At 44.0% G+C, this 25,498-nt stretch overlaps 1 long non-coding RNA gene and 1 pseudogene across 3 annotated transcripts; one reads left to right on the forward strand and one right to left on the reverse strand.

The window, feature by feature from the left end:
- Positions 1–3,915: 3,915 nt before the first annotated feature.
- LOC129031273 (heterogeneous nuclear ribonucleoprotein A1-like) lies at positions 3,916–4,953 on the reverse strand (annotated as a pseudogene).
- A 12,838-nt stretch (positions 4,954–17,791) lies between these two features.
- Positions 17,792–22,027, forward strand: LOC129031276 (uncharacterized). Of its 3 annotated transcripts, none has more exons than XR_010122839.1 (4): positions 17,792–18,012; positions 18,617–19,176; positions 19,544–20,605; positions 21,054–22,027. It is a non-coding gene; the product is annotated as an uncharacterized LOC129031276 (long non-coding RNA). The 3 variants fall into 3 exon arrangements; XR_010122840.1 differs by having other exon boundaries at positions 17,998–18,012; positions 19,061–19,176; XR_010122838.1 differs by having other exon boundaries at positions 17,792–19,176.
- The last annotated feature ends 3,471 nt before the right edge of the window (positions 22,028–25,498 follow it).

Genomic DNA, 25,498 nt, shown 5'->3' on the forward strand with positions numbered 1-25,498 from the left:
TGCTCAGGCTGGAGTGCAATGGTGCAATCTCGGCTCACTGCAACCTCCACCTTCTGGGTTCAAGTGATTCTCCTGCCTCAGCCTCCTGAGTAGCTGGGACTACAGGTGCATGCCACAGGCCTGGCTAATTTTTTGTATTTTTAGCAGAGACAGGGTTTCACCATGTTAGCCAGGATGGTCTCGAACTCCTGACATGGTGATCTGCCCGCCTCAGCCTCCCAAAGTGCTGGGATTACAGGCGTCAGCCACTGTGCCCGGCTTATCTTTTTAAAATATTGAAATAATAAGTTAAAAATTTTATTTATTTACCTACATAGTTACCATTTCCAATGCTCTTCATTCCTTTAGGTAGACTTATATTTCCAACTGTTCTTTCTGCCTAAAAGACTTCCTTTAATATTTTCTGTAATGTGGATATTCCGGTGATAAGTCCTTTCAGCTTTTTAATGTCTAAAAAGGTCTCTATTTTGTCTTCATTTTTAAGATATATTTATTTATTTAGAGATGGGGTCTAAATATGTTGCCCAGGCTGAACTCAAACTCCTGGGCTCAAGTGATCCTCCTACCTCAGCCTCCTGAATAGCTGGGACTACAGGCATGCACCACCATCCCTGGCTTAAAAGATATCTTAATATAGAATTTTAGGTTGACAGCTTTTTCTTTTTAAGTACTTTAAAGATGTTCCACTATTTTCTTTTGTTTACCTTGTCTCTAACAAGAAATGTTCTGTCATCATTATCTCTGTGCTTCTGTACACATCATATCTTCTTTCTCTTCTGGCTGCTTTGCTTTTTTTTTTTTTTTTTTTTTTTTTTGAGATGGAGTCTCGCTCTGTCACCCAGGCTGGAGTGCAGTGGCGCAATCTCGGCTCACTGCAACCTTCACCTCCTGCCTGGAGGTGGAGCAGGCAGGTGAGAAGCAATTCTCCTGCCTCAGCTTCCCGAGGAGCTGGGATTACAGGCACCCACCATCACACCTGGCTAATTTTTGTATTTTTAGTAGAGACAAGGTTTCACCCAGTTGGTCAGGTTGGTCTTGAACTCCATACCTCAGGTCATCTGCCCACCTCAGCCTCCCAAAGTGCTGGGATTACAGGTGTGAGCCACCGCCCCCGGCCCTCTGGCTGCTTTTAATATTTTTTATTTATAATTTATTTTAAGCGACTTGATTATGATTTTGCTTTAGTGTAGTTTTCTTCGCATTTCTTGTGCTTTGGTTTGTTGAGCTTCTTGGATCTGTTGGTTTATAGCTTTTATCAAATTTGGAAATGTCATGGATTTATTTCTTTTGAGATATTTTTTCTGTCACCCCTTTTCCTCAGGACTCCAACAACATATATGTTAGGCCACTTGATGTTGTCCCACAGCTTACTGATGATCTGTTTCTTTTTTCTTATACCCCAGACTTATATTTTGAGTTTTATTTTGCATAGCTTATATTGACATGTTTTAAAGTTCACTCATGTTTTTCTGCAATGTCTAACCTGTCATTGATCCTATCCAGTGTATTTTTAATCTCAGTCATTGTCATTTTTATATCCAAAAGTTCAATTTGTATCTTTTTCATATTTCTTATGTCTTTACTTAACATATTCAATCATTCCTCTAGATCAGAGTTTCTCAACTTCAGCACTTCTGACAATTTGGGCTAGATAATTTTTTGTCGTGGGGGGCTGTTCTGTGCATGAAGAATGTTTAGCAACATCCCTGAACTCTACATACATCATGCCAGTGGCACCACTACCCCCAAATTGTGGCAACCAAACTGTCTCCAGACATTGCCAAATGTCACCAGGGATGGGGAATCATGCCTCTACTGAAAACTATTACTCTAGATTTTGAGATATAAGGAATACATTTATAATTGCTGTTTTAATGTCCTTGCCTACATTTTTTTTTTAAGACAGGGTCTTACCCATGATAGAGTGTAGTGGTGCGATCTTGGCTCACTACAGCCTCAACCTCCCCAGGCTCAGGTGATTCTCTCACCTCAGGGACTACAGGCATGTGCCATCACACTTGGCTAATTTTTGCATTTTCTGTAGAGATGGGGTTTTGCCATGTTGCCCAGGCTGGTCTCAAACTCCTGGGCTCAAAGGATCTGCCCACCTTACCCTCCCAAAGTACTAGCATTATAGGTGTGAGCCACCGCATCCGGCCCTTGTCTACTAATGTTATCATCTATGTCCATTTTATGCAGTTCTGATTAATTGATTTTTTCTCATTATAATTTTTCTGCTTCTTTGCATGCCTTACAGTTGTCTTTTTTTAATTAAATGTCAGACATTGTAAATTTTACTTTGTTGGGTGCTGGATATTTTTATATACCTGTAAACATCCTTGAGCTTTTGAGATGCAACTAAGTTAACCTGGAAAAAGTTTGATCCTTTCGGTTCTTGCTTTTAAGCCTCATTAGGTGAGATCAGAATAGCATTTAATCTAGGGCTAACTTTCCTCCACTATGGAGGCAAGACCCTTCTGAGTACTGTCCCCTAATACCCCATGAATTACGAGGTTTTCAAGTCTGGATGGGGGAATTGGCACTATTCCTGGCCCCACACGAGCTTCTTATGAGTAGTTCTTTTCACGTGTCATTTTCTCCCGTGCACGTGCTGATAAGCAGTCAGCTGAGTACGTGAGGGAGAACCTCTGGACATTTTGGTGATTCTCTCTTTCTCTGAGACCCTTTATTCTCTCTGGTATTTTGTTCTGCAAACTCCAACAGCTTTGGTTTTTTGATCTTCCCCAGCATCATCTCTTCAACTCTCAGCTCTTCTCCTTAAGTCCAGGAGGTCACTGCATCTTGCCTGGCTTCACCTTAACTCCCTGTGCACTGCAGCCTGGAAACTCTCCTCAGGTACTAAGCCTGGACAATCACTGGGCTCACTTGACTAGCTTCCCATCTCCCAGGGATCACTCTTCTTCATTGTCTCGTGTCCAGTGCCTTAAAAACCATTGTTTCATAGATTTTGTCTGATTTTTTCAGTGATTTCAGGCAGAAAGGTAAATCTGGTCTCTGTGACTCCATCGGGGCTGGAAACAAATCTGTACCGCACTTAAGTTTTTAATTTACCTGGAATTTATATGGTTGTAAAATCTTCTGAGTTATTAAATTTCTGAGAATAACTGTGCTTTACTCTCACTCTTGATTGAAAAGTTTGAATGGAAATAAAATTCTACACTTAAAATAATTTTCACTCTAAACTTTGAAGGTATATTTTCTGTTTTTGAGCATCCAGTGTTGATAGGAAATCTGATGTTTATTTGATTCTTGCTCCTTTTTTTCAAGAGAATTAAATTTTTTATTGATTACACATGATAATGGATGAAACACAAGCTTCATTCCCATCTATAATTTTATCTGGTACCATTAATCAATTTAGATATATTGCATAGGATGTGTCAACAATTATTTTTTAACCAATAATTCCATGATTTTGCTTGGGTAATCCCTTTTAATGGTGAACTTCAGGTCACAACAGTAACTATCAGTTCAACTACACCAAGGTTTCTCAAGACAATGGCTTCTCCACCCAAGCAGGTTGTATATAAATTCCAAATATAACCTGGAATCACCCTGAAGGAATTCTAACTTCACACTGTTAGGGGAAATTTACCAAGATGGCTTCAGAGTAGACTAACTTTAAACAGCATATTAAAGAAAAAAAGGTCATTTATTCAGCGTCATGATCAGACTATTACATTTAGCAATCAACAGCATGGGTGCAAAAATAAATCCATATTAAAGCCCTTTGTTGAAATGCTTTACACTTTCCACAGAACAGAAACTAAAATAACCTGTTATACCATTAGTCACAAATACAGTCCTCGAGTTTTTTGCCCATACACAAGAGTATTTGTCTAAAACATGTATTCTTTGTAGCAGCTAGCCCCTGTCACCATCTTGCTTGGCTGAGTTCACAAATCTGTTGTAACCTGTGGCTTCCCTGTCACTTCTCTGGCTCTCCTCTCCTGCTAAGCTTTGTGTCCTAATTAAAATATTCTGCCACTGCCATAGTTACTGCTGCTACTGGAACCGCCATAGCCACCTTGGTTTCGTGGTTTGGCAGAGTATTGGCCTCTACCACCATAGGGGCCAGAGCTTCTGTCTTCAAAGTTTCCTCCCTTCATGGGTCCAAAATTTGAAGACTGATTGTTGTAACTGCCAAAATCCTTGTAGCTTCCACCACCTCCAAAATTGCTTCCATCATTATCAAATCCATTATAGCCATCCCCACTGCCACCATATCCACCACCACCACGGCTGCCACCAAAGCCACCATGACGACTAAAGCTTCCTCCACCACCAAAGTTGTCATTCCCACCGAAACCACCTCCACGACCACCACCAAAGTTTCCAGAAACACTTCAACCTCTGTGGCTGGATGAAGCACTCACCATCTCTTGCTTTGACAGGGCTTTCTTAGCTTCTCAGTTGTGGCCATTCACAGGATGGTATTTCTGAATGACAGTCTTATCCACAGAGTCATGGTTGTCAAAGGTTACAAAGGCAAAGCCCCTTTTCTTGTCACTGCCTCGGTCAGTCATGATTTCAATCACTTCATTTTTTCCACACTGTTCAGGATAATCTCTTGGGTGATGTTCTTCAGTGTCTTCTTTAAAGCCTCCAACAAATATCTTCTTCATAGTTAAGTGGCACCTGGTCTTTGAGAGTCTCCTCTTGAGACAGCTCTCTTTGTCTCCACAACTCTTCCATCCACCTTGTGTGGCCTTGCATTCACGGCTGCATCCACCTCCTCCACAGTGGCACATGTGACAAACCTACAGCCCCTGGAGCGCTTGGTGTTTGGACCTCTCATTACACACAGTCCGTGAGCATTCCCTGTTGCTCAAAATGGCCCCTCAGGCTCTCATTGGTTGTTTCAAAGCTCAACCCTTCAATGAAGAGCTTCCTCAGCTATTTGGGCTCTTCAGGAGACTCTGACTTAGACATGACGCCAGGGAGAAGAGAAACTTTAGCGACACTTTTTCGGCGGCGTCTATGATTCTTTCTCCTTTGTAAGTAACTTTTTTCTTTCTACAGGATTTTAGAATCATCTCTTATTTATAATGTTCTGAAATTTCAGTGATCTATCTAGGTAGAGGTTTTTAAAAAATAGTATCTGTGATATGAGTTTGACAGTCTAATTTTAATTTTATAACCTATTATAAAATAAATATATGTTTATTAAGATAAAAATATTTGTCCATGCCACCTAAAATCCAGTATCACCAGTGTTATGTCTATCACCTTTTGGAAAACTTTGGATTAAAGAATAGCATTAAGAAAAATTACATGGCGGGTGCCTGTAATCCCAGCTACTCGTGAGGCTGAGGCAGGAGAATGGCTTGATCCCAGGAGGCAGAGGTTACAGGGAGCCGAGATAGTGCCACTGTACTCCAGCCTGGGTGACAGAGCGAGACTCTGTCTCAAAGAAAAGAAAAGAAAAATTACAATAAATTATCAGAGAAAATTCTGAATGGGTGATGACTGGGTATCTTTTCAGTGGGAGTTGTCTAAGAGATCCTTTGGAATTATCTGACTATATGGAGAGTTGTGGTTTGCATGACAGACTGATGGTTATATGCAACTCTGTAAGTTATTGAAAACTTGTAGTAATGCAAGACCAGGGGCGGTGGCTCACATCTGTAATCCCAGCCTTTTGGGAGGCCAAGGCGGGCGGATCACTTGAGGCCAGGAGTTCAAGATCAGCCTGGCTAACATGGTAAAACCCTGTCTCTACTAAAAATATAAAAATTAGCCAGGCATAGTGGTACGTGCTTGTAACCCCAGCTACTCGAGAGGCTGAGGCATAAGAATCACTTGAACCTAGGAGGTGGAGGTTGCAGTGAGCCGATATGGCACCACTGCATTCCAGCCTGGACGACAGAGCAAGATCCTATCTTTAAAAAAAAAAAAATCTTATAGTAATGCATATGAGTCTTGTCCATAGACATGGCAATAAATTGTGTCCAGTGAAGATGAAATTGATGACCACTCTGTGGAAAAGATGATTCCAAGCATTATTCTATTTCTTGTAAATATTGCTCAGTTTTTCATCTATTGACAAATGCATTTCGGCATTCCTGATTGCCTCTATGTGTGTTTGTTCTTTTAATCCCCTTTGAACTGGTTTTAATGTATTGGTGTTTTCCTTACTAATTAGTGTGTTAAATAAAATCTTTGACTTTTTATTTTTATTTTATTTTATTTTTGAGATAAAATCTCACTCTGTCATCCAGGCTGGAGTGCAGTGGTGGGATCTCAGCTCACTGCAACCTCCGCCTCCCAGGTTCAAGTGATTCTCCTGCCTCAGCCTCCCAAGTAGCTGGGACTACAGTTGCACCACCACACCCGGCTAATTTTTGTATTTTTAGTAGAGACGAGGTTTTACCAGGTTGGCCAGGCTGGTCTCAAACTCCTGACCTCAAGTGATCCACCCCTCTCAGCCTCCCAAAGTGTCAGGATTATAGGCGTGAGCCACCATGCCTGGCCAAATCTTTAACTTTTTAAAATATTTGTATGACAGTCACACTTTTGCCTTATTTTAAAAATAACATTTTATTAGTAGCATATATGAATTATAATGTATATCATTATTATAATGTTTGAGAGGAGTTGGAGAACAGACTGGCCTTTGGAACAGAGTACATTTTAGGTAAGTCCTGGCTTCTTATCAAATCCTCTACAACAAATCTGGCTGGTCACCTATTTCTAGAAATAAAGTTTTGTTGGCACACAGCCAAACTCATTCATTTACATATTTTCTCTGGCTGCTTTTGTTCTACAAAAGCAAAGCTGAGAGTTGCAACAAAGACCATATGACCCACAGGCCGGAGAGCAGAAGCTCCCTCTACCCCTGTAGAACATTGGAACCAAAAGGTGACAAAAGGATTTTTGAGTCCCTACTGCCTCCTGTTTGGTAACAGTTGTTAATGGAACAAAGTCTGAGTGCTGCTAGAGAATGCACTGTTCCTTGGGACTGCAACAAGAAGTGATGTCATGATATTATGGCATGATTTTCCTGAAGTAGCTAAAAAGGGAGCAACATTCTCCTGGAGTCTCTGGTGTTTCCCTTGTGATTTTGAGGATGACTGTGCCTTTATCTCCTATCTGCCACCTGTGTCATGTTAGGTGAGTCCTTTAATTGCTCTGGGCTCAGTTTCCTCATACATAACTTGAGGTTATTGGATGACTTCCCGGGTCTCTTCTATCTTTACAAGTTCATGTCAATTTCATATACGGTTTGTTTCTTAATTTTGTTCTCACTTATCAAACATTTATTTTATATCTATTATGTGTCAGGCATTTTACCAGTCACTAGAGATATAGGAGTGAATAATGGGACATAGACTCTGGCCTCACATTAATAAAAATGACACAAGCACATTATCAGTAATATCTGATATCACACTATACTATAGGTTCTGAAACACTTTTACAGGCATTTTTATATTTGGCCTTCAGTACAGCACTGTTAACTGGTTAAGCCAGGTATTATTATTTGCATTTTACATATGAAGAAACTCAAACACAGAAACATTAAATTGGCCAAGGTTACATGGTACTGATATCACCAACTAAGACGTAGACATTTTGATCCTGATTATTTACAAAAAAATTTGTTCAATGAAACATTTCAGGCTGGGAGCAGTGGCTCACGCCCGTACTCCCAGCACTTTGGGAGGCCGAAGCGGGCAGATCATGAAGTCAGGAGATCGAGACCATCCTGGCTAACACGGTGAAACTCCGTCTCTACTAAAACTATAAAAAAATTACCCGGGCGTGGTGGCGGGCGCCTGTAGTCCCAGCTACTCGGGAGGCTGAGGCAGGAGAATGGCGTGAACCAGGGAGGCGAAGCTTGCAGTGAGCAGAGATTGCACCACTGCACTCCAGCCTGGGTGACAGAGCAAGACTCTGTCTCAAAAAGAAAAAAAAGAAAAAGAAACATTTCAAACATATAAAAAATAATAATACAGTAAATCCCATGTACTCATACCCCCAATTAAAAAAAAAATTTTTTTTTGAGACCAGATCTCATTCTGTCACCCAGGCTGGGGTGCAGTGGCATGATCCCACAGCTCACTGCAGCCTCGACCTCCCAGACTTAGCTGATCCTCCCACCCCAGCCTCCCAAGTAGCCGGGAACACAGGCATGCACCACCATACCCAGCTAATTTTTGTATTTTTTGTAGAGATGGGATTTTTGCCATGTTGCCCAGGTTGGTCTCGAACTCTTGGACTCAAGGGATCTGCCCATCTCGGCCTCTGAAAGTGCTGGGATTACAGGTGTGAGCCACTGCCCCCAACTCCAAATTAGCAGTTATCAAGATTTTGACTATATTTTTTTCATCTTCCCCCTTTTTTCTTTGTAGAAGTTTTTTGTTTTTGTTTTGTTTGGGGTTGTTTGTTTGTTTGTTTGAGGGAAGATCTTGCTCTGTCACTCAGGCTGGAATATAGTGGCTTGAACATAGCTCACTGCAGTCTCAACCTCCAGGCCTCAAGCAATGCTTCCACCTCAGCCTCCCCAGTAGCTTGGACTGACTACAGGTGTGCTACCATGCCTGGTTAATTTTTAAATTTTTTGTGGAGACAGTGTCCCACTATGTTGCTCAGGCTGGTCTCGAACTCCAGGGCTCAAGAGAATCTCCTGCCTCAGCCTTCCAAAGTGCTGGGATTACAGAAGTGAGCCATTGCACTTGGCCTGTAGATGTATTTTAAGAAAATGCCAAAGATCATGTCATTTCACCCCTTTATCCTCAATATAAATCTTTAAAAAGTAAGGGCATTTTCCTAACACCACCACAATGCCACTTTCACCCTTAATAACATCAAAAATAATGTTTTGTCTCATTTAAATCTAATTCTTGAATTCTTGATGTTCATTTGGGTAGAATAAAGTTTAAAATCATTTTGCTATTTGGTCACACACTGACTACCCAAGCATCATATAAATTTGTTTCACAACAGTTTATTGTTTCCTAGATCATCCCTCCTTTCCTAAAAGACTTATTTTGTGTCAGGGAATATTATATGTTAGCTCCCATTTTTCCTTAGTGCCTTAGTCTATTTGTGCTGCTATAACAGAACATCTGAGACTGGAGAACTTATAATAAACAGATATTTATTGTTCACAGTTCTGGAGGCTGAGAAGTCTGAGATGAAGGTGCCAGCAGTTTTGGCATCTGGTGAGGGTCCGGTCTCTGCCTCCAAGATGGTGCCTTGAACTCTGCATCCTCCAGAGGAGGGGGAACACTGTTCCTCACGTAGCAGAAGAGCAGAAGAGAGAGGGCCCACTCCTGCAAGCTCTTTTTTTATAGCAGCATTAATCCACACACAAGGGTAGAGCCCTAATGACTGAAATGCCTCCTATTCAGCCCCACCTCTCAACACTGTTGCAATGAGGATTAAGCTTCCAGCACATAAATTTGAGGGGAACAAAAACATTCAAACCATAGTATTTGGTTATAGAATTTTTAGCTAGAAACACGGCCACAGGAAATAAAAACTGTACTTCCCAACCTTCCTCACAGCTAGATATGGCTTCTGAGTAAATTCTAGTCCATGAGATGTTAACTGAATTGTTGAGTTGAGTTTCTGGGAAGTGTTTGTAAGGGTAGATGGCATGTTTTCTTTGCCCTTTCTCCTTCCTGCTCGCTAGAATAGAGAAACAGTAGCTGGACCTGAAGCATCTTGACCTATGAGGCTGTGTACTAAGAAGAATAGGTAAGACATTAAGAGAGAAGCACTCAATGAGGATGCTAAGGCATAAAAATAATACAGTGCACTTTGGAGACTCAGGGGAAAGAGTGGAAGGCGGGTGAGAAATAAAAGACTACACATTGGGTACAGTGTACACCGCTTGAGTGATGTGTGCACCAAAATCTCAGAAATCAACACTAAAGAACTTATCTATGTAACCAAACACCACCTGTTCCCCCAAAACCTATTGAAATAAAAAACGATTTTTAAAAATCATAGATGACACAAGCAAATGGGAAAAAAGAAGGAGAGAAAAACACTCAGATCCCTGATGATCCGTGGAGTCACCATATCAGTTTGGAAGTAAACTTTTTTCTGCACTTCAAGCCAATGTTCTGTATTTTGGTTTGTGATTGCTTTCAAACCTGTAGCCAAACGAACCCTAACTTACACACATTGCTCTATACTTCTTTCCCCATCGCTCAATTATGGTGGAACTAGACACAGAGAAAACTGGATTTGCTCTGAGCTAAGGCCTGCTCATCTAACATAACTGGTAACTGAGATGTATTCCATTAAACTTAACTTTTTTTGTTTTTGGGTTTTGTTTTAGAGACAAGGTCTTACTCTATCAATCAGGCTGGAGTGCAGTGGGGCTATCACAGCTCACTGTACTCTGAAACTCCCGGGCTCAAGTGATCCTCCCACCTCAGCCTCCTGAGTAGCTGGGACTTCAGGTGCACACCACCATATCACCCTAATTGTAAAAAAACTCTCTTTTTTTGGTGGAGATGGGATCTCACTACATAGCCCAAGCTGGTCGCGAACTCCTGGCCTCAAATTATTCTCTTGTGATTTGCTGGGATTACAGACATAAGCCACAGCACCCAGCCAAACTTAATGTTTTAAAATGAAAAATGTTCAACTTTCAAAACTCCTTTTCCTTAGGTCTGTCCTTGCTATATAATCCACATCTCCTCTGCCTTCTTAATTGATTGGCCACTCAAAAATAGCAGTTTCTTGGTTCTTAAAAGTAGTGTTCTGGCCAGGTGCTGTAGCTCACGCCTGTAATCCTAGCACTTCAGAAGGCCGAGGCTGATCACTTGAGCCCAGGAGTTCGAGATCAGCCTGGGCAACATGGCAAAACCCCGACACTAAAAAAAGTTACAAAAATCAGCCTTTGCATGGTGGTATGTGCCTGTAGTCCCAGCTACTTGGGTGGCTAAGGTGGGAGGATCACTTGAGCCTGGGGAGGTTGAGACTACAGTGGGCTATGATCACGCCACTGCACTCCAGCCTGAGTGACAGGATGAGACCTCGTCTCAAAAAAAAAAGAAAAAAAAAAAGTAATGTTTTGTTCATATGGTTTGCAAAAAAGGATTTGGAGAAGGCTAGAAAAGATCTGAAATATTGAATGAGTAACAATCACTGAATGCTGGAAAAAGCCCAGCCTTGTTACCTTCTCTGATCTCTGAAAACACATCAGCAATTGCAGAGCTATTGCTGGTGAGCTACAGTGAGCTGTCACCATTGATGCAGTCATTATTAATCACAGTATATGCACGGAAGTTCAAATATTGTTAACAGGTCTACATTTAAAAGGTTTCTTATGTAATTTTACAGCTGATAAATCAACCCCTGATGACACAGTGAAATAGGACCAGGATATTAAAGTGTTTAAACATAGGTTTTTAATTTATTAACCAAATATTAGGACATTTCCTCAGTCTCTTTTCATATTTAAAAAAAGGAAAAGAAAAAAACACTTGTGGTAACAAAGAAAAGTCTTAAGGTTTCTTTCAAAGATGCAGGCTGATTTCCAATATTCCAAACCTTTGAATTACGTAATGAAATGGGAGCTAATAAAAAAGAATGCACCCCTGACAGATTGAATATTTTTTCTATGATTAATAATTCTCTATTAAAGCAATCTATTAACTTTTATTTTAAAGAGATGTGAATGATCGAGTTATTAGATCAGCACCCTCAATTTTGGGCCAAATGAGAAACTCCTGTAGATTTTGTAATTCTGGACATCTCGTGAGCTGCTGTTCATTTGCTGATGAGATGTTTAAAGAATTGCAATGCACTAAGTTGCACATGCAAGAGCAAAATGTTAATCAAAACACTGCGGCCAGATATGGTGGCTTACACCTGTAATCCCAGCACTTTGGGAGGCCGAGGCAGGTGGATCACTTGAGGTCAGGAGTTCGAGACCAGCCTGGCCAACATGATGAAACCCTGCCTCTACTAAAAATAGAAAAATTAGCCTGGTGTGGTGGTGTGCACCTGTAATCCCAGCTACTCGGGAGGCTAAGGTATGAGAATTGCTCGAACCTGGGAGGCAGAGGTTGCAGTGAGCCAAGATCAAGCCACTGCACTCCAACCTGGGTGATAGAGTGAGACTCTGTCTCAAAAAGAAATAATAATAATAAAATAAAAATAAAAAACAAAAAAACCCCTGCAAATCTTACACTTTCAAGACATTTATGGAAAATAATTCCTAATAAAGAAGGCATAGGGGATATGTAAAATTCTTCTTTATATTTTAGTCTTTGAGGAAATACTTTAAATTTCAACCACCATAGACAGTGAAAAATAACTCTCAGATGCCTATTCTTTGCACTCTGTTAGATGCTCCCTTTATGTGTTCATATATGTTTTATTGCAGATTGTATTTTCCCAAAGTGGCTGAAACAGTATCTGCTATTCCAAGTGCTCTTTTTAATAATGTGACCTTAACATTTGTCTTATGGATAAGTGGAGCTTATGTCTTTTCCCCTTAAACTTGGGCAAACACTTGCAACTGTCTCAATAAAAGAGTACTGGAGAGTGATGTTACGTAAATTTTGAGGCTAGATCACAAAAATGCCATGTTTCATCTTGCTGTCTTGGGACACTCAATACAGGAATTCAGCTGTATGCTGTAAGGAAGCCTGCACTCACCCACGCAGAGACCACATGGTAGGTGTCCTGGTTAAAACCCAGCATGCTGCCGGGTGCAGTGGCTCATGCCTGTAATCCCAGCACTTTGGGAGGCCAAGGCGGGCAGATTACCTGAGGGTAGGAGTTTGAGACCAGCCTGGCTAACATGGTGAAACCTCGTTTCTACTAAAAATACAAAATTAGCCGGGCATAATGGTGCATGCCTGTAACCCCAACTATTCGGGAGGCTGAGGCAGGAGAATCACTTGAACCTGGGAGGCGGATGTTGCAGTGAGCCGAGATTGTGCCATTGTACTCCAGCTTGGGCAACAAGAGCGAAATTCCATCTAAAAAAAAAAAAAACAAGCCGGCATCCTCTGCCAGATAAGTGAGTGAAGCCATATCCAGGTGATTCCAGCCCCCAATCGTTGAGTTACCCACAGCCTTTGAGTCTTCCTGACTGAGGCTTCAGATATGATGGAGTGAAGACAATCATCCATACCCACTGTACCCAATCTGAATTCCTCACCCAGAGAATCTGTGAGCATAATAAAATGGTCATTTTATGCCACTAAGTTTTCGGGTAATTTGTTACGCAACAATGGTAACTGGAACACTTATGTTACCTACAAACCATATTAATGACAATACTTTCAATTTCTTATAAATTTCCCCTGGATAAAACCATACAATAAGCCTCATGTATTTTCAAAGTAGTCTTCAAATGTCAAAGAAGAATAATAGCAAATGACCCTAAAGAGAACCAAGATATGAAAAAGTTACAATTCACATATTAATAGAATCACATGCCTTTTCATTGGCCAGAATTAAGACCTTTTGCCTTTCAGAATTAGCCTTTTCCTCAAAATCCATGTCCTCAAACAAATTAGTCCCACTTAGTTTTTTCTTCAAATTGTTATCTTTCTGAGTAGTCTCTTTCTTGAGTTCTAGATCCTTGACTCTCAGTCTGCTGAGCTTTTTTTTTTTTTTTTTTTTTGAGATGTAGTCTCGCTCTGTTGCCCAGGCTGGAGTGCAGTGGCATGATCTCGGCTCACTGCAGGCTCTGTCTCCCAGGTTCAAGCAATTCTCCCACCTCAGCCTCCCGAGTAGCTGGAATTACAGGCATGCGCCACCACACCTGGCTAATTTCTGTATTTTTGATAGAGATGGGGTTTCACCATGTTGGCCAGGTTGGTCTCGAACTCCTGACCTCAGGTGATCCGCCAGCCTTGGCTTCCCAAAGTGCTCGGATTGCAGGCGTGAGCCACGCACCCGGCCTTTTGCTAAGTTTTTAGGGACTGTTCTAATACGATTTAACCATCCCTCCTCTTTTTTTTCTTTTTTCCCCCTTTTTTTAATAAATGAAGCCTTTAGATTTATTTTAGTTTTTCTTCTCACCTACAAGCTCCACTGGCAGGTTGAGGCCCTTGTATGGTATCCAGTGATAGATGTTGAATCCATCCTTACTGGTATTTGCTCCTTGGAGGTGAAAAAAATAAATGTTTTATAAAGCTCAAATTGGCCTTATCAAACAAAACATCTGCTAGATCAGTGAATGACTAGTGACAGCAGGAGACAGCAGTGCTGGCCTCTCCAATAGAAGTCACTGCAGTTAATGGAAGCTATTATGGGAAAATTCTGGCAAGAAGTTTTCTTTTTCTTTTTTTTTTTCTCCTTCAGACAGCTAAAATTTTTTTAAAGAAAAAATGTATTCAGTTGCTAGGGTAACTGTGGTTTCAAAACTACCATAACAAAAGCCAGATATCACATATCAAACTACCAAATTGTTAATTTGACTGGTATTTTAAAATAATTGCTTGAAAGAGATGTTTTCTCCTTAGCTATACAGAACAGAGAGAAAAGGAGATCAGGAAGAAAAGAAGAAAAAGGGAGAAAAAAAACTGATAGATTTGTTAAGAAATGTTTTTGCCTCGCTAAATATTTGTTGGAAGTAAAAATTCTTTTACGTTATGGATACATTTGCATGCAGGATTTATTTAGTCAGATTCAAAACATAAGGAGGATACTGGATTATTCTGTTTTCAATTTCTCTTCCCGCATTTCAAGCCTTGCGTGGGTTTTAAGTGAACAGTTTTGCATGGGTACTTGGTAAAGGAACTGGTTACTTAGGGGAGTCATGCATATTCTGAAATCTTTTATGAGTGATTGTGTTTTTTCTGTCTTGCTTTTCATCACTTGATTTAAAGTCAATATAATAAAGCCATTAAGTGCTTGGATTCTGGAATCGGTCATATCTTGGACTAAATTCCTTTTCTATCCCTTACTAAATTCCTTTAACCTCTCTGAGTTTATTTATTTATAAAAAGAATAAGTCCAGGCAAAGTGGCTTACTCCTGTAATCTCAACACGTTGGGATGCCGAGGCGGGTGGATCGCTTGAGCCCAGGAGTTTGAGACCAGCATGAGCAACATGGTGAAACCCTGTCTCTACTAAAAGTAAACAAATAAATAAATTGCTGGGGCATGGTGGCATGGTCCTGTAGTACCAGTCACCTGGGAGGCTGAAATAGGAGGATCCATTGAGCCCGGAAGGTCAGGGTGCAGTGAGCCATGATTGCACCACTGTTCTCCAGCCTGGGCGACAGAGTGAGACCTTGTCTCTAAATTAATTAATTAATTAATTAAAACTTTAAATGTAAAAGAATATCAGCTGAGGGCTGTGGTGTGCATCTGTAGTCCCAGCTACTGGAGAGGCTGAGGTAGGAGGATCCCTTGGGACCAGGAGTTTGAGTCTATAGTGCGTTATGATCCCACCTGTGAATAGCAACTGGAGTCTGGCCTGGAAAACGTAGTGGGACCGTGTCTCTTAAAAAAACAGGGTGAGGGGTTGGGGGGAGGGGGATATCAGAACAAATGACCGACTGACTTCAACAAATAAATTGCAAGGAAAGGAAAAGAGAGAGGAACCTATAGATTAAAAGACACTTGGGAGGTATATTAACTAAATGCAATGTGTGCATGTTTAGATCTGATTTGAAAAAAAATCATTTTTGACACAACTGGGGAGACTTGAACATTGATTAGATATCTAATAATATTAAGGAATCATTTTAAATGTGTTTAGATATAATTATAGAGTAACATGGTATTGGAGGATTTTTGGTGTTATTTTTTGACATTTTGATACATACCGTAATATCTACAAATAAAATAATATAATATCTGAGATTTGCCTCAAAATAAGGAAGAGGGAAATGGATGGGATAGAGATGAAACAAGTTTGGCCATGAGCTGACAACTGTTGATACTGGGTGATGGAGATAGAGGGATTCATTAGAATATTCTGTCTATTTCTAAATAAATACTTGATTTTTTTTTCAATTTTCAGACAGGATCTTGCTCTGTCTCCCAGTCTGGAGTGCAGTGGTGCAATCACGGCTCACTGCAGCTTCGACCTTCCAGGCTCAATCTATCCTCCCATGTCAGCCTCCCCAGTAGCTGGGACCATAGGCACACACAACCATGCTCAGTTAATTTTTGTATTTTTTTATAGAGACAGGGTTTTACCATGTTGCCTAGGCTGGTCTCAAACTCCTGGGCTCAGGGGATCTGCCCTGCCTTGGCCTCCCAAAGTGCTGGGATTATAAGCTTGAGCCACTGTGCCCAGCAGATATTTCCTACAATAAAAGTTTTTAAAAAGATATCAGTAAGACTCACCTGGTAAGATTATTGTGTGGATTAAATGAGATGCTGTGTGTAAAGCACTTGGCAGAATGCCTGGTATATAATAACTGCTCAATAAATGTTAGCTATTACTTTTAGAGACAAGGCCTCCTCTTCCCCTCCTGCAGAACTATGAAAGCCAGACCATGAAATGTGTGGCTGACTGGAGCAGCTAACCTTACTCCTTCCAAATCAGGCAGCTGCAGGCTGTCATTGCATTCATCCTCATCCAACCTTGCTTCTGTACTAGGCCCTGTGCTTCCCACACACACACTAAAATTCTGTTTTATAGCGGCTGTTGGCTTTGCCTTTAGTTTCACAGTAAGTTTTAGCTGGGAATGCTATTTCAGTGGAAAATGGAAGGCAAGAACTTTTTTAGCTCAACTATTAATAAGTATGGAGCACATTGTTAGGAATTTTCCTATATAGTTTTATTTAACCTTCGTAACAATCCTTCAAAGTCGAAATTATTAGCTTCATTTTAGAGAGAAGGAAACACAAGTTTCAAGGCCCGCCCAAGGTCACAGGGCCTTAAGTGGTAGGCCTTAATTCACACCCAGCTCCTGAGACCTCCAAAGGGCTTGTGCTTACCCAGGAGCCCTAGCTATCAGCTCTCTTGCCTTTCTTTTCCTTATCCTAGCTTAAAAACAACTGCCATCCAGAAAAGGTTAAGTTGACATTCCTAATCAAAAGAGTATGGACCAGGCGTGGTGGCTCATGCCTGTAATCCCAGCACTTTGGGAGGCCGAGGTGGGTGGATCACGAGGTCAGGAGTTCGAGACCAGCCTGGCCAAGATGGTGAAACCCCGTCTCTACTAAAAATACAAATAATTAGGCTGGCGCCTGTAATCCCAGCTTCTGGGGAGACTGAGGCAGGAGAATCGCTTGAACCCGGGAGGCGGAGGTTGCAGTCAGCCGAGATCACGCCACTGCACTCCAGCCTGGGCGACGGGGCCAGACTCTGTCTCAAAAACAAGAAAAAAAAAGAGTCTGACACCGTGTTTATCTGTCTTGTAGAGGCAGAGGCAGCACTGGTTTGCAGCCCAGTGGTAAGAGGTCTGCCCAACTGATGAGGAGAGTTACAGGCTTGGGAGTAGCTTGGTCCGGGCAGAAGGGAGGCTCTGAATGTGGTAACAGAAAGAAAAACGTTTTCAGGATTGCACTGATATTTGTGTTTCATTCCCCTCTTGTTCCAAATGCTATTCAATTTAAGGGAAGAACAAAGCAGGGAGGGATACCTTATACAAAAACTGTTCCATTCTGAAAATTAAAAACAGCCAGCTGCCATCAAATACCAAGGGCCCTTATATTCAAACTTCAGCTGTAATTTAGTTGGGAGGTTGCAATGGCACCCTAAACTGTCAAATGATGAGTTGACCTTAGAATCCTGCTTACATAAAGCCGGGCAATTCCATGCAAGGGAGGTATCTGGTTACAACTGAAGTTATTGGTTGTTTATGTCCGAGTTGTCCGGGAATGGAGCAGAGAAAGAGGAACCAGAAGAAAGAGAAACTCGCGACAACAGAGTTGCCGAAAGAGAAGTGTTGGAGCCTCAAACTTGAGGATCAGCTTCTTGGGCCCCACTCCAGGGTGTCGCGGGGTCGGGTTCTTTCTGCCGCCCCCCGGAAGATTCTCAGCTAACCCTTTCCTCGCCGAGACCAAGAGGCCCTCACTCTGACACCATTCTGGGAGCCAAGCTACTGTAAGGAGCTGATACCATCCCTCGCCCGCGCAAACCGCCCATCTCCCCAGACCCGCCCACCCCCTGCTGCGAATCCCTGACGTTCTAGCCCGGCGAAGGTCCTCTTAAATTAGGAAACAATAGCTATTTAAGAAGAAGCGCAAATAACCCGCGCTTTGCGCGCCCAATCGTGGCATTCTTGGGAGTTCCTCGCGGGCAAGGAAGTCTGCTGCTCCCCGCAGCTGCGGAGGAGAGGAAGGAGTCTGCGTGCTGGGGCAGGGGTGTCGCGAACTTGGGGCAACCCACCTCCAGGGCCCCGCCCCCGCTTTCCCGCCTGCCGGGGACCTGCCGAACGGGGAACCACCCTCCTCCCTGAGGCAAATTTGGGAGGGGAGGGGTCCAGAAGCTGTAGAGTCGGGGCGCCAAGCGCCAGATTCTGCCGCTCGGATTTCGGGGCAGTCCCTAGTCCCGCCTCAGGCCCCCGCGCTCACAGGGCGCTCCGCCGAGGGCGCGGGCCAGGCGCGCGGTGTCACCTCCACGAAGTCATTTACTTGCCCTGAAGGAGCCGGCCCTCGACCCCTTGGAGGGTGGAGATTCCTCCCATTCCCTCCTCCCCCTCCCCCAGGTCGGCGAAGAGACGTGGAATTGAGCTGGACCGATGATTCCGCGAGCTCTGTAATTATGCACACACTGAAATCTTCACCGTTGACTTAAGTTACTTGGCGCTGCGAGGGCTGGGGCCCTGCATATTGATTAAATGCAGCCTCTATTTACCTAAACAATAAATGTAGAGATTAGCAACGTTCACTTGATCACAATAATGGGATTGACAATTAAGGGGCAATGCATCCCAGATGTAGCGGAACCTATGGGCTGCCTGCAGCGGGCAAAGGGCTTCTCGGAGAGGGGCGCCCGGGCAGTTGCGGCGGCGGAGGTGGTGCAGAGCAGGAAGCGGCGCGGAAGCACAGCGGGAGGCGGAGGGGGACGCCCAGCCTCGTCAAGGTCTTCGGCCACCCCGCCCGGGAGGCTCGAAACTGGCTTTGAGGTACCTGAACGCCCCGACTCCCAGGGAGACATCGGGAGCTCGGAGCCACCCTCCCTGTGGCGATGGCACCTGCCTCAAGGCCGTCTCGCTTGCTGATGCCTGGCTGGGAAGGAGGATGGACGCCGCTGGCATGTGCCCTGGTAAGTGTGTCTGTTTGTCATCAGTGTACATTCTGCATGTGGCAGCGGGGCGAGGGGGAGGCGCACGTGTCTAAAGTGCACGGAGCCTTCCTCTACCCCTGTGTATATACCCTTCAGTCAATGTTCCAAGAAGCGGGTCAGGGCGGAGGGTATCCATGTGGACTCTGGAAGGGCGTGGGTTTGACATCGGTGGGTGTGACGGAAAGTCCAGCCTGTCATGGTTGGGCTCTACAGTGGCCGAAATCAAGAAAGGATGGACGTGTCGGCCCAGGGCTGGCCTGTTTCCGGATATGTCACGGGGGTGCCTCGTTCCTCGAGGGGAGTCTTAGGATCTATCTTTTTTTCTCACCCTCTCACTGAACTGTAGGGTTCTGAGAAGAGGTTCTAGGAAGGAGAGGGCTGAAAGGAACTAACTTAGAGAAGAACCCAGGAGAGTGGAACATGGGGTAATAAAAGACAGATGAGCACAGTTGGGTGTGTGTGTGAAATCATGATCCACCTGGAAGGGGTTCCAAACCCTGGACTGCCATCGCATACTGGCTGCAAAAGACACATGCATGTTGCTTCTCTGCTCTTTCCCTCTTCTCTGTGAGCCCCATTATCAACCTGGAAGGCTTCTCATTCCACATTTAGACACAAACAAAAGGATTTGTCCCAGACACTCAAGAACAAGCCAGGACGAAGCCCTTTCCCGCCAAACCACGAAGGCCGGGAAATAAACAGCGCCTGCACAGGCTCTGGGCGCGCGAGCCCGGGAGAGGACTTGGGTGGGAAGAGGATCTAGAAGATCGGAAGGAGGAAGAGAGGGAGGGAGAGAGGGAGGGAGGGAGAAGCTTGGAAAGAGAAGAGGGAGGAGGAAGAGGAGGGACCAGCAAGGCAGAGTTGGACCTGCGGTTCTGTTATAACCGCCCTTCCCCGCCCAGGGTCTTTCCATCCCCTGTCCCCCTCCCCCATTTCAGAGCTGAAGGCCGACTGTGGGAGGAGGAGGTTAAACAAAGGGAATCCTCCTCCTCTGGGACGGTTGAAGTGCGTTTGTCCTCTCCTTGCAGGCTCTGGAAAAACTGGCAGGAATTTCCTTGTCGTGAGAAGATGGACGAGTGTGTCTGCAGCCGAGGAGACAACTACAAACAGACTTTGGGCAGGGAAGGCGGGCGGGCGGGGGTGGGGGGTGGGGCGGGGGCCAGCTTTGATGGCTCCAGCTCTGTTGTAATTTTGTCTTCGCCAGATAGATTAGCTGGAACCGCCAGCCCTAGCTTGGAGTTCCGTTCCACGGAGTACCCTCCCTCCCCACCCCCCGCGTCATCTCGCGCCTGGAGCCGGGTCGCCGCTCCTTCCGAAGTCTCGCTGGAAACTTCAAGGGCTGATGGTTTTGTGTTCCTGACGTAATTAGGAGGCCACGCAGCTCTCCAACACTCCGTTAAACAAATATGTAAGTCGTCCTCCCCCTCTCTGGGGACAGACTCTAGGGAAGGAGGCAGCTGGGCCCGCTCCGGGTGGTGTCCTTGGCTAGCGGAGTGGCGTCGCTGTGATCTTCCGCCGCCCCTCGGGGCCTTGGTCTTTCTAAGCTCTTCCTTAGGAAGCGGAGAGAGGGGCAGAGAACGTGCACCTCGCCACCCACCAGACAAGCCGAGAGGACCTTGTCTTTGCTTGAAAAGTTTTCTAGATAAATCGCTCGGGTGGTTCTAAGCTATGACGAACCAGAGGCTGGGTCCGGTTCTTCTCCAGGACAGCGTGTGGATGTAAAGGAGATGAAATCGTCCTCCCCCACTGCTTTCTTTTTCTTCCCCATATAAATCAGTCATATAATTCATTCGCATTGTTTAAGGTACATTGATCAATCTAATGGCTTGTAATAGGCTCCTAATTGCTACTTGCAGAATCCTGCAGGCTCAGATTTGAAGAGGGAAGGTTCCAGCCAAGTCCACCTTAAGCCTGAGTTTGGGCGATTACAGAATCCAGGAAGAAAATCTAGATGGCACGGTCGCTCCGGTCTCAGTTCTACAGGGGAGGGAAGAAAGGGGGTGTTAGTGGGGATATTTGCTGTTCATTTTTCCCGCAATCTCCCTTCCAAATCAGTCACTGATTAATGAGCAAAGCCCATGCCACAAGTTATAGATTACTGTGACTGAGGATCATTTTGTTAATATCAGGCAACAAACTTTCCTTACTTGCATCCCTGTGTCTGTATTTACAGTAAAAACTTCCTTAGTCACAAACTGATATGTTTTTAGCCATACCTTTTCTTTTTACTTACTTACTTTTAGAAAAGCAACATCAGGAGTTGTGATAGGAAATAACATGGGGGAGGGGTGTGTTAAAGGGAAGGAAGGAAAAGCCAACCTTTATCCCAGAGTGTCCTGGAGGTATGCCTACACTCCTGTTTAACATTTTGTGGTTGTAGTGCCTTCTCCAAGCCCTGGATGGAGGAGAAAAGAGTTGGAAGCCTCCTCAAATCTGCCTATGAAATGGTAAAACTGAGGAAACTGGTACCCTGGCTACGAGAAGCTGAGTAATGATCAGAATCCTCTGGCCTCTGGCTTTTCTTGATATTAGTTCAGGTCTATGTGAAAAAATTGCTTTAATGTCTCCAAAGGTGGTTCCATTAGAGTTGGCTGAGACAATACATGTGCATCATTTTGGAAGAGATGCTCTTAAAAAGAAGAAAGCCACTACAGAATGCCACATTTGCTTAGGTCTAAGACCCTTCTGTGGTAGTTGGTGAGGGAGGGAGGAAAGTAAAACCCCAAGCTGAATAGGCCCCCCATAGTTTCCGAGTGATGCAGTAAACAAATCTATGATGCTTGTTGAATAATCTTCCAATAATTGCAGTCATTAAAATCATCACACAGTCTACAGTCACCTTCCTTCCTTTGACACACCAGTCTTTCCCTTAATTGTTAATGCATTTTTGGCTCAGATAAACACATCGAGGCAAGTTTAAAATATATGGCCCAGATACATCTAACAGCAGAAAATTAGTTGTGTAACAAACGTTTGGACTGTATTTAATAGACTAGGGGTTTTCAATTTCTTCAGCAGACCCTACAGAGGCAAGAAAGATTTGCATCTTCTACCACTGCTGAACAGCAGTGACGCCTCTGAGATACAAAAAAAAAAAAAAAAAAAAAAAAAAGATGAAAGTCCCATTGGCCTATTGAATCTTCCTTGCTCTTTAATTTGCAAGGGTTGGGCTGGAATTAGGATATTACAGAACACATATTAAAGGAAAGCTCAACAGAAACTGTGGAAGAGTTCCTCAATTTTCAATTAAATTTCTCCATCCATTTGATCTCAACAACTGGTGCTTTAAAAAATATAAATATGTGTCAACTATAAAAGATTCCCTGCTAATCAAAGGCTGTATTTCATTTTCACCCACCACCGACAAGATACCAACTGTGGAAAGGATTCACCCGACTCAACAGGCACTATGGACCTTCCTGGGCTTCCTTCTCCCTTGCTCATGGCAGGCAACATTGGTACACAAGGGCAGATTTTTCTTTTTTTAACTCAAGTTATTAATGTATCTCCGCAACTCCCACACCGTGCTGACCTGATAATCACTGCTCTAGTGAAGATCATGCAAATGAAAAGCATAATTAATTGCACAAATGATTTAAAAAGGAGCGCTGTGGCTTTGCAAATAAATAAAGGCAGTTGGGAGGACAGGTCAGATAAATGCTTTTTATAAGCTGGGCTCCCTTCACCCCCACCCCCGCCTCCTGGTCCCGGTGGTCCAGACTTTGACTGCAGCCAGCCTGGCCAAGGCGAGCACCTTCCGTTCCTCCTCCCCTAACGCCTCCCCTTCAACCTTATTCCGGAGTCCCCCTAACTCCACCTCACCCCACCCCAACTTCACCCCACCCTGGTGGTGCATACCCGCTGTTAGACTCTGTGCTAGGTCAAAGCTCCGGGGAGACTGGGCAGCCACCTAATATTTAACCAGCTACTATATATCCAGTTATTCAGAAAATAACTGGTCCTCCCAGTCGCCGCTACGCTTCCTGCGCATTAGGGAGAAGCATTTTATCTGTGGCTATTGGACCTGTGAAGGAGGTCCAATCCTTCCGATTAGCGCTAATGACCGAATTGTTTCCCTGGCTTTGCCTTCTAAACAGAGCAACTTGAGCAGTTGCTCAGATCAAAGCTCCCGGGAGAGGCAAGATGGGAGAAACAATATTTGTTCAAAGGAAGTGAACTCTTCCCTTTAATTACCCTATTCTTCTTTATTAGGAATCGTATTGAATTTTTTTTGCAAAAAAATTATGTTGATTTAACCATAGTGTATTTATGATGTAAATATATTCCAAGATGAAAACGTCACGGATCAATTGTAAAGGACCCAGATACATAATTTTAAAAAATCAGTTTCAGTGTATATGAGGTTCTCACCCCACTTTCGCTGCTCAGTCAGATTTGTTTATGCAGAATCGACATTTAATAGTGCTAATTGCACTCCAGTTAAATTGCCCTGATTGCAGAAAGGGAAGCAATTTTCGTGCTCTCTGTCTGGGTTTGGAAGAAATTGTTTTATATTCACCTCTTTATAAAGAAGTGGAGATAAGGCACCGGGGCCTTTGCACAAATTGCACTTAGGGGCTGACTGGCAGCATTCAGGCGCTATAATAGAGCATTATTTGGCCGTTTTGAATAATGTAAAGCGTTTGCTGAAAGCTATTCTCCTGAAAATTGCTTTAACTTTTAAAAGGGTGATGATTCACTCCAAACCAGGCCTTTGTTACATTGTCATTATTTCCCCAAATGTTTTAACAGTCAGCTCAACACTTTAGCATAACACATTGATCTTTGTTTAAAAACTAGATTTTTTTAGAGGATGAAAAAAATCTGTCAGACGAAAAAAATCTGGACTTCCTCCGAAAGATTTCCTTGGGGCCCCACCTTAGAGTTGAAGTGGCCCGGGTGTTTGCCTGCGTTCGTTTGGAAGATTTCCCTAACTTTTATTGTGATGCAGACGCATGTATCTAAAGGAATATGCGAGTGCCCACGTCTAGAGTCTGACAGCTGGAACTACGGGGAAAACGGCGGGAGGGGGAGGGGAGGGGATCCGAGGGGAGGAGGAGAAGAGGAAGGCGAGCAGAGCGCCGAAGCCCGAGGTGTCTGCGAGAACTGTTTTAAATGGTTGGCTTGAAAATGTCACTAGTGCTAAGTGGCTTTTCGGATTGTCTTATTTATTACTTTGTCAGGTTTCCTTAAGGAGAGGGTGTGTTGGGGGTAGGGGAGGAGGTGGACGGGGGAAACCTCGGCGTTTCTCTTCCCCGGGCTGCACAGGGTGAGTCGGAAACGCCTCGCTGCCACTTAACAATCCCTCTATTAGTAAATCCACGCGGAGACTCTATGGGAAGCCGAGAACCAGTGTCTTCTTCCAGGGCAGAAGTCACCTGTTGGGAACGGCCCCCGGGTCCCCCTGCTGGGCTTTCCGGCTCTTCTAGGCCGCCTGATTTCTCCTCAGCCCTCCACCCCGCGTCCCTCAGGGACTTTTCACACCTCCCCACCCCCATTTCCACTACAGTCTCCCAGGGCACAGCACTTCATTGACAGCCACACGAGCCTTCTCGTTCTCTTCTCCTCTGTCCCTTCTCTTTCTCTGTCATAATTTCCTTGGTGCTTTCGCCACCTTAAACAAAAAAGAGAAAAAAAAAAAAAAAAGAAAAAAAACCCATTCTGAGCCAAAGTATTTTAACAGGAATCCAAGAAAGTGAACCACATAGCCCTCCCCACCCACGGAGTGCGCCAAGACACACCCAGGCTCCATCACAGGGCCGAGAGCAGCGCCACTCTGGTCGTACTTTTGGGTCAAGAGATCTTGCAAAAGAGGAGAGAAAACACGGGGGGCACAGTTCCACATCCTTGTCACTTGCACCGGCTCCGCGACAACTCGTCGTTTGCACCCGAGGGTTTGGGGTTGGTAGTTTAAATTTTTTTTTTCCTAAGAAGCAGGGTGTGGGTTTGGTGGGGAGTGTGCTATATTAAAACCAGTGCCCAGGTCTGCCCGGGGGCGCTGGTATTTATGGTTCAAAAACAGCTTCTGGCTACCCTGGAGAAGAAAGAGAAAGCGGGGCCCAGAAAGAGAAAAACAGGCAGGTCAGCGGTTGCTGGGGGACTCGAAGACGCACCCTGGTCTGTTTGAGGACACACCTCTTTCACACTGACAAGGTCCAGGGAGGACTTCAGGATGCTTCCAGCCTGCAAAATGTGGAGGTGCCCACGTGTGGCCTGGTCCTCCGCCCTCCCGGGTGAAAGTCCTGGAAAGATTTCTCGGGCGCGTCCGTGAAAGTAGGGCACTAAGGGGGAGTCCACCTCT

Source organism: Pongo pygmaeus, chromosome 11, assembly GCF_028885625.2.
Source record: "Pongo pygmaeus isolate AG05252 chromosome 11, NHGRI_mPonPyg2-v2.0_pri, whole genome shotgun sequence".
NCBI lineage: Eukaryota > Metazoa > Chordata > Mammalia > Primates > Hominidae > Pongo > Pongo pygmaeus.